Here is a 19,195-nt window from a genome sequence, read left to right on the forward strand (position 1 = left end):
AATAAAGCTTGCTTAGTTGGCTTTAATTTGGATGGTGGTTTCATCCTTGGCTGGAGGATTAGCCCAGACAGCTGTGTGCTCCCCACCTGCTGTAGCTTCTGCATTATAGACGCTCAACAGCCAAGTGGTCTCTTATCTCCTTCCTCTTGTGAAATTTTATTTTTGATCCCCAACTACAGTTTTGGCTTTGTGGGGAACCTTTTTCTCAAAAGAGATGGCTCACAGTGTTACCGACAGGGCAGATCCTCAATCCAGGAATTTCCCTGTATTCATTGGGAATCTCAATGTTCTTGTGGTTTAGAAGTCTGATTTGAGGCAGTCTTTTCAAAGTATGGCAAAAAAAATGTGGATTGCTCTGTGCATAGGGGCTTTGCCTTTGTCAAGTGTGTTAATGAGAGAAATGCCCTGGCTGCCGTAGTTGGAGAGGATGGCAGAATGATTGGTGGCAAGGTTCTAGAAACTAAACTGGCTGTGTAACCAAAAGTGAGCCGAGGACAAACAGGTGTGAAATGATCTGTAGCAGAGATGCACAGTTCCTCATTTGATGTGGGCTGTGACTTTCAGTGGAATCATTATGACAGGATGTACAACTACCCAGCATGCACTTCTTCTACTGCTCAAGCTGTGGTGCCTTCCAAACGCAGTGTATGTTGGGAAACTCTTCACAAAGGGGCAAAAGTGCGTTTAATTTGAAGAGTGGGCATCTGGGATCTGGAAATTTGAAAGATGATCTTCAGGCCATTAAGAATAGGCTGATTTCCTGGTGGTAGTGGCACACACCTTTAATCCTAGCACTTGGGACCCAGGTGCAGTTGGATCTCTACAAATTTGGGGCCAGTCTGGTCTACAGATTGAGTTCCAGAACAGCCAAGTCTACACAGAGAAACCCTGTCTAAAAAAAAAAAATAAAACAAACAAACAGGATCTGACCCAGATAAAATAAAAAGTGGATTCTTTGGCTGAGAAAGCCTGGAAAAATTGAAGAACAAAGCAAACAGGCAGACCTGTCCTTCTCATTTCCAGTAAAGTATAGCATCTCTGCGCTGAAACATGAAACTAATGTGAAGATGGAGTCTAAGGCAGAGCAGGTGGCCAGCTGGATGATAATGATAATGAAGATGGTGTGTGTGCGTGTGTGTGTGTGTCAGTGTGGGTGTCGGTGTGTCCAGCTGGAGCTAATCAAGAATGATAAAAGGCCGAGGAAGGCAAGGATGACTGATAAGCATGGTGGAATTTAGAAATCTTATCTGTTACAAAGGTGCTTGTGAAAGACTGAAGTAACAGTAGATCCTCTTCCCGAGTAGCTTCAGTGCATTCTCACTCTCCTCCCTCTTTCCTTCCTGTGTTCATTAATTCATGATTGCCTGCGTCTGGTACCTCTTTCACTTCCCTTGATTCTCCTTACTAGTTTTGTTAAGTCTTGCCCTGTAAGTTTTGTTTTAATTTTGATACCTCTTTGGCTTAACAATAAAAAAAAATTATAAAAAAGAAAACCATAAAAGGTGCTCTCAATGACCATATATGTTATATATATATATATATATATATATATATATATATATATATGAAAAATAAGGATTTTGACCCAAACTATGTGAAGAATCCATGGGAAGTTAACAGTAATTGGCCAAGATTTAACAAAGCTCTTTATGAAAGAGTATATCTACTGTAATTTGGCTCTGAAGTGTCTCAGAGGATCGGGGGTGGTGGGGGTGCTGTTGTGAGATAATAGAAGCTTCTAGAAGTGGGGTGAGGTAGGAGGAAGTTTCTGTGGTCCATGAGGTGAGTACCTTTCTCTAGCCCTATGCTCCCCCTCACTTCTGCCTCACACAGGCCCAAAGACTACAGGGCCAAATGATCGTGGGATAAAACCTACAAAATGGTGAGCCACAATTCCTTCTTGAAAGCTATTGTGTCAAGTATTTTCACTAGTGGAGAGCTGCCTAACACAATATCCAAACAACTAATAAACAAAAGAACAGAAACAATGTTATTATTAATCAGGAAAATCAGAACAAAGACAACAATAACATACCATAGACCTCAGAAGAGCTAAAGATAGAGAAACCAGCTAATGCAGGGTTTCAGTGAGAATGTAGAATTACTAGGTTTTTCCCTTTTCCCTATTCCCCCCTTTTGAGACAAGACCTTGTTTTGTAGCCCACATTAGCCTTAAACTCACAGTGATCCTCCTGTGTCATCCTCCTGAGTGCTGAGATGATACGCCTAAGTATCAAAGGTGGCTTCACATTGTTAGTTTAAGGTAAATTGTTGCTGTCTTCTACTGTTGGGCTAAACATATTCACATCCTAGGACGAAATATATGCTTTCATATATGTACTGAGTAGAAATGTATATGTATTTGCCAAAAGACTTATGTGAGAATATTTATAGCATAGCACTGTTTATCCTACTTCAACCATCCCTTTAACAGCAAAATGTATATGGCATGGCATCATAAAGTCATATGATATAATATATTGCAAAGAAAATGAATAATTTTATATGAATTCATTAAAAATTTGTTCAGATATATTTATTTCATGTGTATGAGTGTTTTGCTTACATGAATGCATGTGCCCATGGAAGCCAGAAGGAGGCTATCAGAGTCCTGGAGTTGCAGTTACAGATGGTTGTGAGGCACTGTGTGGGAATCGAACCCAGGTCCCCTGCAAGAATGAAGTGCTCCAAACCCTGAGCCACCTCCCCAGCCCTCCTCTTCATGTAAAGAAAATCCAAAACAAGACAAAACTGTCCTATTATTAGGAGCCAGGACAATGGTCTTTTGGGGGGAGAGTTGTGAGTTGGTTGGAGTACAGTGGTGTATCCTGAACTGGTCATCAATTTCCTCAGGCTTGGGTAGCCCTGGCTGTCCTAGAACTCAGTCTTCAGGCTGCTCTGGAACTCAGACATCTGCCTGCCTCTGCCTCCGTAGTGCCAGGATTAAAGGCGTATACCACCACCGGGCTAGTTCTGTGTGGTTTTAATGAATATGGACCCTCATGTTTCTGCCATCACAGAAAAGACACAGAGCTCAGTCTCCAAGAATGTCCTTACTATCATCCTTCCCAAACCACCTCTGCTTCTCCCCCTGATGCAATTTTAACTATCATTAACTTTATAATAGACACAATTACAATGTTCACCTAAGTTATTTCAAAGCAGCTCACAGCAGAGTGTGGAGCCCACCTTTAACCCAGTGCTCAGGAGGCAGAGGCAGGATGGTCTCTGTGAGTTCCAGGCCAGCCTAGTATACATAGCAAGCTCCAGGCCAGCCAGGACTTCGTAGAGGGTGTCTCAAAACCAAAATAATAATAATAAAAATATTAAAGCAGCTCACAAGAATTTTATAAGTAAATCAAATGCATGCTCTTTATGTGTTAGCTGAAGGTAAAAGTTGAATTCAAGCTTTAGTGGAATTCAGCCTGCCTGTCCGCCTCCCACTCCCTTTCTTTCTTTTGAGGCAGAGTCTCTTTGAAGAGCCCAGGGTGACGGTGAACTTCAGTCTCCTGCACTCTGGGAATGCACTCTCAGTGTGCCTCTATACCCAATACCCAGCTTCAACTCCTTGCCTCTGAGTGACCCAAACATTAGCCACTTTATATATTCTTTTTGTTGTTGTTATTTTGTTTTGTTTTGTTTTTTGGGATTTGAGTGCTTTGCTCTCATGTGTGTCTTTGCACCGCATGCATGCAGTATTTTGGGAAGCCAAAAGAGGGCGTGGGTTCCCGTGAAACTGGAGTTACAGATGGTTTGAGCCACCATGTGGGTACTGGGAACAGAACCCAGAGCCTCAGGAAGAGCAGCTAGTGCTCTTAACCGATGAGCCACCTCTCCAACACCCTTATATATTCTTGCAATACAGTTAAAATAACTTTGCATACCAGCGTTAAGACTGCATATTAAACAGTGCTTCTCAGGTCTTCAGTGAGCACCACCCCTAATTGTTCCTTTAATTTTATTGTCTTTGACATTAGAGAGAGCTAGAAAAACTCCAGTCTGTCCCAATTTGGAATATTGGAATGAGGTTTTTGGTGTTTGTGGTTTTATTTCTTCTTATGTTTTTAAATCAAGAAGGAAGGGACTATGACCCTGTTTCTGTTAGAAGTTGTACTTAGTTTCCAGGTAGCATATCATGCCACTAGGGGTTCATATGACATGGTGAGTTGGGTTTGCTTCTGATGTACAACAAATAACATGGAAATCAGTTTAGTCAAACAACAAACCATTCTTGTGATTTATTGGTCCCAGCTTTGGCAGACCTGTATGGTCTCAGATGACGTTACACGTTACACTGCAGCCTGGCTGGGTCATGGTGTGCGGTTGGGAAGACACACATCTGGGAATAGGGATTAGCTACAATTTTTTAAATTGTTACTTTTTTAATGTTTGAATCAGTAAAAGAGTGGCTGACAATTGCTCCCTTAGTTACCTTCTTTGTCCTTTTCATGGCACCTCCTTGATTTTGAAAGCACCTTAGCTGCCATGTGGTTTCTTTCCTTCCAATGTTAAATTCGCCTCTTTCACTAATGTTAATGTCATCATCTACAGTTAAATGATAACAATGCAAGTGCAAAACAAAATTTACTTATAATGTAATTTAAAAAAATAAATTAAAAATAAAATGAACTGTTTAAAACACCTTCATTTATGATATTTATTATACCAAATAGATCACATCTTGAAAGTAATTAAGTTTATAATCTCTTAACCCTTGCATAATACTTTTGCTTGTTTATCTCTGTGTTACTTTATGTCCAGCCAGGACTATATATAATTTATATTAATTTTTCTAAAAGGCATTTCAATAATTATTTTCTTCTTTTAAATTAAATTTTTGTTTTTTTAAGTTTTGAGATGGGGTCTTTTAGCCTAGCCTTGGCTGTTCTGGATATCACTATGTGGGCCAGCCTGGCCTCAAACTCACAGAGACCTGCCGCTTCTGCCTTGTAAGTTTGATTCCAGCATCAAAGCCACACTTGGCTTTATTTCCCTTTATAGGATTTACAACTTATACAAAACTAACACAGCAACATGTGCTTTCTTTGTTTATTTTTGATATAGTATTTTACTTAAAAGATTTCTCCCTACCCCTTCCTCTCTCCAAACCTTCCCATATCCTCGTCCTCATTCTTCTTCAGACACATAACAAAATCTTAAATTTTTTAAGTGTTTATTTGGTGGTTCTTTTGTTATTGTTGTTGGTTTTTTGTAGACAGGGTGTCTGTTTGTAGTTCTGGCTGTCTAGAACTCTGTAGACCAGACTGGCCTTGAACTCAGGGATCAGTCTATCTCTGTTGGCATTAAAGTTGTGTGCCAAAAAAGAAAAAAGAAAAAAAGTAAAAAGAAAAGAAAAAAAAAGTTGTGTGCCATTATAGCCAGCTTCAGTGGTTCTTTTTATGCCCTTCTGATTTCTTCCTGAACTTCACAGCAACTATTTTGTGCATATTATTTAAGCAAAAGTCCTTTTAGGTAAATATTTATATCCTTTTTCTAATTTCCTTTTAAGTATTTTTCTTTGTTTTTCTTTTAGATTTTACTTTTATTTATGTGTATGTATGTATGTGTGTCTATGTGAGTATATGCTCTGTGTGTGTGTGTGTATGTGTCTGTGTGTGTGTGTCTGTGTGTGTGTGTACAGGCCAGAAGAGGGTGTTTGATCCCCTGGAGTTACAGGCAGTTGCAAGCCACCTGATGTGAGTGCTGGGAACTAAACTTAGTGCCTCCACAGTAGCAGTACACACTCTTATGCTAACTCTCCAGTCCCTCTTTCCAGGTTTGTAAATCTTTGCTTTTTGTATTTTATGCCTCTGTTGAGTATTATATGTTTATAATTGTTCCAAATGCATTTTAGCATTATAGTTTTTTTTTTTAATGTGTGTATGTGTATGTGTATAACGTGTGTATGGGTATGTGCACACGAGTGCAGGTGCCCTTGGAGGCCAGAGGAGGACAAGTATAGCTGGATTACAGACAATGGTGAGTGACCAAATGTAGGTCAAATGTAGGTGCTGGAAACTAAACTCAGGTCTGCCGTCAGAGCAGCACTCTGACCTCTCAGCCATCCCTCTAGCCCCATTTAAATAGTTTTAAAGGTTTTTTTTTTTTTTTTTTTTGCTTTTTGAGACAAGGTTTCTCTGTGTAGCCTTGCTGTCCTGGACTTGCTTTTGTAGACCAGGCTGGCCTTGAACTCACAGAGATCCACCTGCCTCTGCCTCCCAGAATGCTGAGATTACAGGCGTATGCCACCACATTTGGCTAGTTTTAAAGTTAATTAACATTTGGTGGCTGCTTTAGAGGTTGTAAGATGTTTAACTGATGTAAACAAGCAGGCAGATGCTGATTTGGTGGTAATACAATGTAACCATTTTCTCCACCAGTGTTGTATTTTCTCCTCTTGTTGTTGGGTTTGGAGAGGTGGTCTTTAGGGTTCCTAACTGTTAATAGAAGCCCTTGCTAAGCGTGCTAGATTGCGTGTGCTATCCATCTTCTGACATCAAGCTATTCCTGAAGGTGGTAGCTTGGTCAGCTGAGTCAGCCTAGGCGTGACTGGGAGAAAAAGTAAGTTGGCTCTGCTGCTTGCTCAAAATACTTGTGTTCTTTGCCTTCGGCTCCTTTCCCTCAGAGCAACCCATCCTGTGTGTGTGTGTATGTGTGTGCACGTGTGAGTACACGTGTCATATCTGTGTATCAACCCTTTGGGAGTTAGCGGCAAGGTGAGCCCTTGCAACAAGCTGGTGCTGGGTGTCGCTGTGACGATCAAAGTCTTCCAATTTTTACGCATTTCTTCCTAACAACCTAACTATTCACAGAATGATTCTCTTTGCTGTTTGTTTGTTTGTTTTGTTTTGTTTTGTTTTTTAATCTTACTATGGTTCACTGATGCTTGCTTTATTTTATTTTATTTTATTTTATTTTATTTTATTTTATTTTATTTTATTTTATTTTATTTTATTTTATTTTTTACTGTCTGGCGTAAGAATGGCCACACAAACCACCCAAACTCAGGTCTCAGTTAGATACGGATGTTTTATTGGAACGCCTATTCCAGGCTGATCAACCAGGGCCACAGTAAGGACTCGGGAGCCTAACTGTGACATCTACAAGTTCTCACAGCAGGGTTTTTATAGAAAGAACCAAACACAAAAGACATGGTGAGGGCACTAACACATTTTGGCCAACCATACAAAGCAATATTATGTTTTTTTCTAACTAGACAAAGTATTATCAGCCAACCTTTAAGCTGATTGGTCCTAAGTAAGGTGAGTGAGGCAGGGCTTAGGCCCTTCTAGAGTACATCCAAAGTGTATTCAGGGGTGTGGATAAGAAGGGTGCAAGCAGAGTGTAGCCAGTTGAATAGATAACAAAGTATGAGTTATGCCACTATTGAATCATAAGGTCAGCTATGAACAACCACTTCCAGGAGGCAGAGTTGAAAAGTTTAAAACTTTGAACTTAATTTCACCTTAGAAACAAAATGGAAGCTGAATACAAAGATGGCTGCAGCTTTGTCAAATGGCAGGCTACAGTATTTACAATTCAGGTTATTAAAAAAAAAATCAGATCAGCTGCTCATGATGGTGCACACCTGTAATCCCAGAACTCAGGGAGGCAGTGGCAGGCAGAGCTCTGTGAGTTCAAGGCCAGCTGGGTCTACAAAGGCAGTTCAGGACAGCCAAGGCTACACAGAGAAACCCTGTCTTGAAGAAAAAAATAATAATTTTTTTTCTAGCAACTTACCTGAGATTAAACTCTAGACCCATTAAACTCTGGCCTCTTTCTTCATGGTGTGTAGCCACTGGTGTCTTTGGTTAGGAGTTTCTGTCTTAAGAGGGATTAATTTCTTTCTTACAAAAATAGCTTTGTTCTCTGAAATGAATTAATTTTCATATTAGCATCTTGTTACCCTCTTTGACCCCCTCCTCTCTTTCACATGGCTGAGTTGCCGCGCTCACATGCGCCCCATTCCGTGAAAAATGATGTAGTACGGAGCCTCCGCTGTGCGATTACCTACTCTCGAATTTCTGTCTCCAGAGCCGTTAGCAAAAATATTCTTTCTTAATCACATCCCCCTGGTGGGGCTGCCTGACCAGGCCATAGGGGATGAAGATGCCCTGAGTCCTGATGCAACTGGATCTGCTTGTCAGATTTGATAGTGGGGGAGGCTGCCCTTATCTGAGGAGTAATGGAGGGAGGAGAGGAAAGAGGGCCTACAATCGGGATGTAAAGTGAATAAATAAATTAATAAAAATATTCTTTCTTTATAAATCATCCAGTCTCAATTATTCTGTTATAGCTACAGAAAACAAAGACATCAGCCAACGTTTTCAGTAGGAAAAAAAATCTCTGAGTCCATAAGGCCTTCACTCTCTGTCTATAAATCTGCATGTTTTAGGATCTGTTTTCAGCTCTCTGCTCTGTTAGGCCATTTTGAATCTCTAGCAGAATGCTGTGAAGACAGAGCACAACAGGAACTTTCTGGATGGTTCACCTCTAGACCCCGCTGGGACTACAGAGCAGATCTCCCTTTCTCACGCCCAGTGAGTGTGCCACTTTGCCTGAGAAGCCTAATTTCTTCTTCCCCCTTTGGAGTGAGTCAGACTTCTCTGGGAGGAAAGCTACTGGTTTCCATAGCCAGCCCTGCTGGCAGAACTAAAAAACATCCAGGAAAACAGGTCACAATTCCCATTGTCTTTATCCAGAGTTTTGGCAAATAGTCAGAAATAAATGCTTTCCAATGTTCCTTCTTTTTTCTGATTTTCAGTGTCCTGAAATGTATTTGATAGTAGGAACCTTTGTCCTCCGTCTTTGTAATTTTCTTTAAATATGCCCTTTCCATACATTTAGTTCATGACAAAAGAAAAGTGTTGGGTTTTTTTATTCTTCAAGCAAAATTTAAAAGGCTCAAGAGGAAAAATAAAATCCATTGTTCTGCCTTGTATTTTTGGTTATGGTCCCTTCTTCCTGATGCTTCTTTTCAAACCCTGAAGTTTCTTCTCTATTTAGCTAGATCCTGTAGCTGTGCTTTTAAATCAGGCGCCAAGGACAGAGTCTGCCATTCCTCCATCCGGGACTGTCTTCCTGTTCCTCATTTTTCATAGGGTTCCTGTCTTTGAAGAATCGACCTCTGCTCTGAGAAGAAATTGCTGTAATATTTCTTATCTTTGTTGTCTTTTTTTTTTTTTTTTTTTTTTTTTTAAGACATGATCTCTTCACATAGCCCTGGCTGTCCTAGAACTCACTCTGTAGACCTCAAACTCAAAAACTCTGCCTGCCTCTGCCTTTTGAGTGCTGGGATTATAGGCATGTGCCACCATATCCAACTGTCCTTAATTTTTTGAAAGCATGGCTCTTGCTGTATCTTGGTGTGGTTTGTTGGGATTTAACTTGCTTAGAGCTCATTCAGCCGTTAGGCCTCTGTATTCACAATTATCAGTGTCATCCGATGGGGGTATCCTTTAGACGTAGATGGTTTTCGCTAGATTCCCCACTTGTGGGTGTCTAATTCATGGGCATCCCTAAGGTTCAGGCCTTGAGCAGCCTTCCCACTCCTGGGTTAAAGTGGCACTGTTTCTCTGTCAGCACAGCTCAGTCCAGGCACTGGCCCTCTCAGCAACCTCTTAGCTCCAGTCTACAACTTGTGGCCTAGGTGCTTCTCAGATCATGGGGGATCATGGGGGACCCCCCCTTCTTTTTTTCTTTCTAGATTTTTTTTAAAACTTAATTTTGTGTATATGTGTGTGTATCTGTGTGGGTTTCTCCAAAGGAATGTGAGTCGCCTGTGGAGGTAAGAGTGGGTGTTGTGTTCCCCAGAGCTGGAGTTCCAGGCAGCTGTGTACTTGGGTGCAGGGAACCAAACTCAGCTTCTCTTCAGGAGTGTGTGCTCTGACCTGCTGTGCTCTCCTAAGCCCCAAGACTGTGAAGTTCATTAGGAGGGTTTCTGCAGTAAATTAAGCTCCAGCACAGGCTCAGAAATTGATAAAGGTCCTGGTTTTTCTATATGGTGATGGGTCTGAGCTGTCTAGTCAATTTGTGAGGTTTATCTGCTAAGACACAGAGCTCTTACATTTGGAAATGGGCTCCCAGTTGCTGTTCGTAGGGTTTCCTGAAGGTCAGGACTGAGCCATGGTTTGGCTACATGGAGTGTTCTTGTTTATTTGAGGGAAAGAAAAGGAAAGACTCGTTTAATCAAGAGCAGGTCCTGTCTTAACAAACCCAGATGACCACCAGAGCCTAGGGTTTCCATCATGTTTGCACTCAGGAAAATTTCTTCTCCCTGACTGAGAGGAGTGGCCAAATTTAGTCTGGAAATGACCCCTAGGCCCTTACTAGTACTCGAAAGTTGTGTAAGAATTCCCTGCAGATAATTTATATGTAGTCATTTTCTTAATATCATAAAGACTTATTTTAATCATTACCCATTTTATTTATGGAAAGAATTCCCACCCATCCATCTACTTTATGAGTTGCCAGGGTCAGAACTTAGTGGGAGAGCAGGATTCCTCTAGCTCCTATCTCCTGTTTATTGGCAAAGTCAATGCTTATAATCCACATTATTATAAATATTTATAATTCCTTCAAGTACCTACATTTTCTTCTTTCAGCTTACAAGTATTATTACTACTCGGTGAAGGTTTTTCTTCTGTTCTTTTTTTTTTTTTTCCTGGAGGAAAGAAGAGACACAGATAGTTTATTTAGCAAAGCAAAGTAAAGTACTCCAGGGACACACATAGCACACACACACACACACAGCATTGAGGCAGGGTTGACCAGAGGAAGGGATGGCAGCTCCTTCTGTTCTGCTTTGCTGATAAAGGGGGAAGAATTCACCTGCAGCTTCAAGGATAATTAATCAGTCACAAAGGGGCATCTGATTATCAGGAGTTGTAGCCTCATTGTCCTTGGTTCTCTCATGTCTAACGCCCTGTGTCTGCTCTCACTATCTATTGGCATAACTTTCTCATGGATAATTACAACCAACTGTGAAGCAAATGTCTTCCTTTACTGTTTCAAAATTGTTAGATATTGTTAGGCATGGCTGCACACACCTTTATCCCTAGCAGAGGCAGGTGGATCTCTTATTGGTTCAAGGCCAGCCTAATCTGTATAGCAAGTTCCAGGTGAGAGACTATCTCAAGATAAATAAATAAATAAATAAATAAATAAATAAATTCAAGGATTCTTGCAGAATATCATTTTGGTTCCCACCTTCCTCTTCTGGCAGCTCATAACCACTTATAATTTCAGCTCCAGGGGACCTGATTCCGTCTTCTGGAAGACATGGGCACTTGCATGCACATGTGCACAGATATACAATATATACATAGTTAAAAACATAATCTTTTAAAAATGTAAGATGTAAATAGACAAATGGTAGAAGAATTTTCTTTTGATAGAGGTTCTTTTAGCAACATCCTAAAAAGGATGCTAAAATAGTATATCCTACCTACATGGTTATTCTTAACAGTCTAATGGTAAAACTATAGCTGGGCTGAAGCCTTCATATTTAAACTCTTTATGTTAGTTAATCTTAGTTTTAGGTTTGTGATTTGGAGCAATCTAGTTTGCGAATATAAAACTAAAAGTCCATGGGGGCTGGAGAAATGGCTCTGCAGTTAAGAGCACTGGCTGTTCTTCCACGGGTCCTGAGTTCAATTCCTAGCAACCACATGGTGACTCACAACCATCTGTAATGAGATCTGGTGCTCTCTTCTGGTGTGTAGGCACACATGCAGGCAGAACATAGTATATATAATAAATAAATCTTAAAACAAAACAAACAACTAATATCCCTTTAAGGCTAAGTACTGAAATTTATTTCATATTACTTGGATTCTTAATCTTTTTCTTGTTTTTTAAACTTAATCTGTAATTGTAGCACTTAAAATAATGTTCCTACTAGTAATCTACAGAGAAGCATGCTTGTGGACCCTGAAAATTATCTCTGGAAAATAACTTATCTTTTCCTCCTCTCTCTCCTAACTAGAGACATTTTATAGGATTTTCTATGTAGCCCAGGCTAATCTCAAGCTAGCCTCAGACTCAGCTTTTCTGCCTTAAGTCTCCATACACCACGAACATGTTTTTGTTGTTGCTTGGCTTGGTTTTAGGCAAGGTCTCATGTAGTCTAGGCTGGCCTGGCACTAGCTGAGTAGCTGATGACGGCCTTTGAAGTCCTGATCCTCCTGGTTCACTTCCCTCATGCTACGATTATCCACACCTGGCTTGCCTGGAGGTTCTAAAAAGTGGTTTCCAGCAATGGAACTGAAGAGTCTGTGCTTTGCTGGGCTGTCAAACTGGAGCTGCAGCTTCTGGTAGCTCTTTAGCAGAGTTCAGGAGGGCAGTGTCTGCTTCCTCAAGATGGTGTGACAATGTGTTGCAGCCTGAAGCAGAGATAACAGCTCCACAGCAAAGCCCAGTAGGCTTGCTTTACTGAAAAGGGCAGCCCTTTCCTTCCCTACATTCTAAGTCTTCCTGCTCCCCACCCACTGCGGGAGACTTGAAACAATGGAGCCAGCAGTGAGAATGGCACCTTCACATTCACTCTTAGGAAATTTTGTATTTTGAAATGACATTAACTTTCCACCTTCCTCTACTTTGTCTTGAATGAATAAGAACGGCAAATGCTTGTTTACCCAGAGGGGGCACACTTACAAGCAGTGCTCATTCCCCAAAGCTGCTTTCTGAAAAGGGTAGGCCAGCCAAGCCAGTGACTCCACACTGGCTGTGAGCTAAGGCCAATTCAGGCTTCGAGTACCTAGTGCTCAGTTTATTGCAAAGCAGAAACATTGAAATCTCCATAGAAAAATAGTGATAATTTTGCTAATTCACTGGCTTTGGTTATTGAAACACAGGTGATGTTCTGCCCAGTATTTCTTACTATCATCTAACGGGGCTACCATCATTCCTGTACATTTCTCCATGAAAAGGGAAGTGAAAGGAGAAAGGATCATGATTGGAGTCGTGTCACTGGACTGCCACTGTTTAGGCCTATGAGGAAGTGGTTGGAAAAAAACAAAGCACCCTGTCAGAAATAGAAGGAAACAACTAGAAAAACAACTGATGGCTTTATTAGAAACTGGTTTATGTTGTCCTGGTTGACGCAAATCACCATGTAAGAAACTAAAAGGAAGAAAACCGTAGAGAAACAATGGATGAATATGTTAGAAGGCTTATGCTGTTTTTTTCTGATGGAGTGCAGAGCTTTGTGAGGGATAGGTGGGCAGGCTGGTGGTATGAGATTCCCTGCTTGGAATATAAATAGAATATAGATTATTTTTATTAGGGAATGGGGATTAGTAGAAATAAAGTAATTATCTGTAAATTTTCCCTTTGAGAAAGATCTTTGATGCTGAATATTTATGCAAATGTTTTCCTACATGAAAAAAAAACAGTGGAACAAAATTGTCCTATTTATTTCTAGAGTTTATTTCAAATTGGATTTGCTCCTTCTAAAACAATAAAAGAATACCAATATTGCACCCTTGATTTTCACAGCTGCTGCTGCTGCTGCTGTGGTTATTTCAGGCCTTCCCTGACCCCCTTCTGTTTCCATGTAGTACATGCTGGTCTCACATCCTTGGCCCTCTTGTCTCAGCTGTCTGAGTGCTTGGATCATAGATGTGTGCCATCAGACCGGGCTCACAATAGTTTTGTTAGGTCGATAGAACATGTCTCATTAGAAGAATAAGAAAACAGACTCACTTGCCAGAGATTTTACCCAACTAGCATTTTTAACAAGCCGTCCAAGCCAGAGCTAGAAAATCAGATTTCTATTTAGAAATTTTATTTCAGTTGCTTAGACTGCCAGGTAATGCTTCCAAGGTCCTTTCCAGTTTCAGTGGTTCTAGCTAATGCATAAACATTACATCCGAGTAGCCACACAGGGCTTTTTGAGGCTTTAAATGTTGAAATGTCGGAATGCAGAAGCCCTGGGTGTTCTCTGCTTACTCTGTCTTCTGCAGCCAGTCAAGTGAAATGCATCACAGGAGCATAGTCAAGGTGAGGAGGAGAGTGAGGTCTGGCATTCGTTCTTCAGCTCCTGCCACCTGTTGGCTGTCTCCACTGTAACTGAAGGTCCAGTTGACCTTGTGGCTCCCCTCACCCACATACCTGACCACACTGTTCCTTATGCATGGTGGTAACCCATTATGAGTCTATCTTTTTTCCTCCTAAGGGTTCTTTCCAGCCACAAACCCATGCTGAACCCATGCACAGGGCAGGTCACAGGCCCTGCAGGAACAGTTCAGAAAAGGTCGGTGTAGTGATGGTGCCAGTGAATTGGCAAATGAGACCCCTCACTTCTCTTTCCTAAGCTTAGAACACCAGTAACCTGGTTCTACATACTCATCCTGTGGTCCCTGTCCAGACAGCTTCAGCTACACTCAGCAATCTGCTTCTGCACTGGCCTTCTTTCCCAGTTTATTTACCTACACCTTTTTCAGTATCTCTTGAGATTGCTACCAAAAAGGCAGCAAGTTGGCTGCTGAGAAGCCTACCTCAACGCAAAGGCCACAGCTATTGTGACATGGCTGCCTCTTTATGGCCATGCTCTTAGATTCTGAGAACCTCTTTCTTCCTCTCCTTGGTTCTTCAGGGCAGTGTAGTCATAGAAACGCCACCCTTGTGCACACAGCTTTGGGACAAATAGGGGCAGTGGAATCCTGAGGAAGTAAGACTGCATTCTTTTAGTTAGGAAGAAAAGAGAAGACTTGCTTGTCCTACAGAGGTGCACTTCAAATACTGAAACTAGGGAGGCACTGTGAACTAATCAAATGCTTGAAAGGGATGTGAGTTAGAGCAGCGATAATTATAATGCACGCATTTCCCATGACGCGAGAAGAAGCACTAACGGAGAGTTCAGGGTTTCCTCGGGGTGACTGTCATTTGAGAAGAGCTGCTCTGGCCTTGGTGTAAACTTCTTGGAGGCAAAGGGCATAGTTTGTCTGCAGCACAGACCTTCTGTGACCCCTCAGGCTTCTAAGTACAGCAAAGCTCTTCTACCCCAGGCTGCCTGATCTGCTTCCCTTAAAATGTCTGGTATTTGCTATGACCAAATTTACATTCAGCAAAAGCACTTTTTATGAATTAATTAAGATTTGGAGGGGCTTCTGAGCAGGATGTGTACTCCCAAATGCAGTGTTGAGAGTTACCAGTTAAGGCACCTAAGAGGACACAACAGGAATAATAAACTGGCCTCTCACTGTGGAACTTCAGGTCTATAGCTATAGAAAACTGAGATGAAGAGAAGTTTGGGTTGAGAAGAAAGGACAGCATAAGCTTGAGTGGCAGGCTGCTTTGAGAAGACATTGATTATTGTGGGCTTCTAGTCTGACCCTCGCTTACTGCTGAAATTGCAAGGTGTCCTAAAGCATTAAGGTATGGAGGGGTGAGATAGAGGGTCAGGAAAGAACAGAAATGTGGGGCGAGGGAACAGAAGTTGGTGAGCCCCGAGGTAGTAGAAGTGATCCCTAATAACCACATGATCAAGGCAATTTATAGAAGTATATTAACCTTATGGGTTTTGTCCCTTTTTTTTTGTCATTGTTTCTTTTTTGAGATAGGGCTTCTCTGTGTAGCCTTAGCTGTCCTAGACTTGCTTTGTAGACAAAGTTGGCCTCGAACTCACAGCTGCCTCTGTGATCTGAGTGCTGGGATTACAGGCATAAGCCACTGCGCCCAGTTTCTTATTTCTTTTTTTTTAAGTTTACACTTTTTATGTTTATTTTTTTAGTCTTTATATAAAGTAATGGGTTCCAGCCCATCTTCATGCACACACATCCATCCCTTTTGTCATTATTTGCCTCATTTTCTTCCCTATCTCCTGTCCTCATCTCCACTCTCTCTGGTCCCTGTTTGTTTTCAGTTTGGAAACCCTGTATTTACTTATGAGACATAGTCTTGTGTAGTTCATGCTAGCTTTGAACTTGCTTCATGGCTACATTGGCCTTGAACTCCTGATCCTTCTGCTCTCACCTCCCTTGTGTTGGGATTATAGGCATGCACTACCTTCTCTGGATCTTCTTTTCACTTGGTGGTTCCTTTTTGTCTTACTTTTTGTTTTTACAAAATTTTGTTTGTAGGAAAACCTTTTAACAAAACACACACACACGTATATATTATTCAACATAATTTTTATTTTATTTTATTTTGGTTTTTCAATACAGGATTTCCCTGAGTAGCCTTGGCTATCCAGACTCACTTTGTAGGCCAGGCTAGCCTCAAACTCACAAAGATCCACCTGCTTCTGCCTTCCTGAGTGCTGGGATTAAAGGTATGTGCCACTATGCACAGGTCCAACATAACATTTTAATTGATTATTTGGGAATTTCACATAATGCACCCTGACCGCATTCAGGTCCCAATCCTCCCAGGTCCACCACCCCACTCTTTTATATCCTCCTAGAAAAAAGAAGAAGAAGAGGAAGAAGAAGAAGATGATGAAGACAAAGAAGAAGACAAAGAAGAAGAAGAAGAAGAAGAAGAAGAAGAAGAAGAAGAAGAAGAAGAAGAAGGAGAAGAAGAAGAAGAAGAAGAAGAAGGAGAAGACGAAGAAGAAGAAGAAGACGAAGAAGATGATGAAGAAGATGATGAAGACAAAAAAGAAGATGATGGACAAAGAAGAAGAAGAGAAGAAAAAGAAAAGGAGGAGGAGGAGGTGGTGGAGAAGAAGAAGAAGAAGAAGAAGAAGAAGAAGAAGAAGAAGAAGAAGAAGAAGAAGAAGAAGAAGAAAAGAAGAAGAAGAAGAAGAAACAACTAAGTCCATTTTGTGTTGTCCATATACTAACTGGAGCATAGTTAAACTCCCAATGGCCAGACCCTTAAAGAAAATTGAGTCCTTCCCCACCCTGTCCCTGCCAGAAGCCTTCAGCTGTGAAGAGCTATCCCTGTCTCAGTTTTTAAGAGTTCTCTTCAGTTGCTTTCTGTCTAGACTTTCTTTTTTTGGAGGGTGGAGGAGGTGGTCACAGAAGCCTCTTATGGCTCTCATTCTTGATTGTGATTCAGCAGTCATTGACACAACTGCAAAAGAAGCTTCCTTTCACTTTACAATCAGTGGCAGCATGGATCATGGACTTTCACATGGTTTCTGGTGACAGCATGGACCAGGGACTTCAGCACGGTCTCTAGTGGCAGTACAAACTGTGGAAAACATCCTGGCCACAGACATCAACATGACCTACAGTGCTCAAATGGGCTACAGACACCAACAAGGCCCTCAGTAGCAGCAAGGACCTCAGATATCAGTGTGGCTTCAGGTGGCAGCAAAGACCAAGGGCATCCACATGGCCTTCAGATATGGCCTCCGGCAGCAGCACAGACCAGTCACCAACATGGCCTTCAGTGGCAGCACAGACCACAAACATCAACATGACCTCCAGTGGTAGCAGAGACCATGGGCATCTGCAAGGACCTGGGGCATCCGTGCAGCCTTGGGTGGCAGCATGGAACATAGACACAAGCATGTCCCCCAGCTGTAGCACAGACCACAGCTATCAACACAGCCTCGTGGGGGAGCACGGACCACGGTGGTCTTTCCAGGAGGTCCACTCCAGAAAGTAAGCCATTCTTCAGCCCAGACTTCCTGATGTTGCTCAGAGCCAGGGTGGTCGTGCGGTGTGTTGTGGGCAGAGCATGCTCGAGCTCTGGGCAGTGTTGCATAGCATCCTGCCAGCCCTACGCAGCAATGACATGCTTCCCACCCCCACAGCCTTCTCCCACACCTGTCACCGCCATCAAATCTCTAGTTCCACCGCTCTCCACCACATGTGCAGCTCTGTTCCTCTATCTTTTTCACCTTTCTATCCTGCATATTAATTTGTAGTAGCAGCATTGTGTCACACACACACACACACACACACACACACACACACACACACAGGGTGTATGTATGCCTTAACAGCTTTACACACACATACTCATTCCTTATTCTAATGAGTCATTGGTCTGGTTCAATTTTTCTGCTTTCTGAATCACTATAAATACTGGCCCATCCATGAGACTCATTTCGGATATTCTGTTGTTGCCCAGAGTCAGGGTGATTGTGTGGCTAGGCAGGCATCCAGGGGAAGGATCCACAGAAACTCCAGTCTGCTGCACACCTCCCTGCCCTCAATGGCCGCTGTCCTGTTGTGCTCGTTGCCTTTGGGCAGCACAGTGGCCTGTGCCCTCCTTCCTCCAATCGGTGAACAGCAGTAGCGGCTTCATGCTGCAGGCCTGTCCAAGGGCCAAGGACCTGCCCGATTCAGTAATGCCTTGTTCTTTTTCTGCTGAGGCCCGTTCTCCCATATCACTCCCATACCCTTCTTGCCACATCTGTAGTTCGCTATTGTCCCCAGCATGCAAGCTCTTCTCTGCTTTGTCGTCTTTCCTTCCAGTTCAGCGACTCCACTTTTTAAGAACAGCTTCCCATAGGAACTGCTTTTTTAAAAGTTGTTCCAGGGATACTGTGGGCTCTAGAGACTCCTCCTCAATTGCCAAATCTCCCTTTAGAGACTCCATGGATCGCTCAGGCTCCTCAGAGCTTCTCTGAGGTCCTGCGGTGGGTGTCTTGAATCACAGCCATGCTTCAGGTTTTCATCTTCTGTGGCGATGACGTGCTCCCTTATCTGGTTCTGCAGCACAGACTCCTCCACGGTCACCAGCAGCTTATGGATGGAGTAGATGTTGGGGTGGACCAAATCCAAGCACTAGGTCTCAGCTGAAATGACAGCGGGTTGGTCAGTAGCTGCTAGTAGTTCATCTCTGGGCTCCTTGAGGCCCCAGGCCACACTTTGTATTTCAAGAAAAACTCAGGAGGCTGTATTTGAAATACAGAAGACCTGGTTAGAAGCCAGGTGGGCTGATGCGTGTACATCCCAGCACTTGCGAGTGGAAGAAGCGGAATCAGGAGGAGTTTAAGGAGTTTAAGGCCAACCTGGGCTACCTATGGCTGGGTTTTAAAAACCTGGATTGAGGTAAGGCAACAGCTGAAGATAACCGAGGTTGTCCATTTGTAAACTTCCAACTGTCCACAGTTACCAAGACTCTAAGTGAGCTGAGCAGCTGACAAAAGCCTCATCGTACACATGGCTTCTCTAGGAAACTTAAGTACACAACTTTTTATATATTTTGAAGACTATGAGGAAACTTCAGCAAGAAAACTAAACTTTGTTTCTTAAAGTGGAAAGGTGACCATTATATGTTGAATAATGAGTTT

The 19,195-nt window shown here is 42.1% G+C and overlaps 1 pseudogene; it reads left to right on the forward strand.

Annotated features, from left to right (window-relative positions):
• The first annotated feature begins 214 nt into the window (after positions 1-214).
• On the forward strand, positions 215-17,222 carry LOC110546298 (heterogeneous nuclear ribonucleoprotein C-like; annotated as a pseudogene).
• Positions 17,223-19,195: the final 1,973 nt, after the last annotated feature.

Source organism: Meriones unguiculatus, chromosome 1 (assembly GCF_030254825.1).
Source record: "Meriones unguiculatus strain TT.TT164.6M chromosome 1, Bangor_MerUng_6.1, whole genome shotgun sequence".
In the NCBI taxonomy this organism is placed as follows: Eukaryota; Metazoa; Chordata; class Mammalia; order Rodentia; family Muridae; genus Meriones; species Meriones unguiculatus.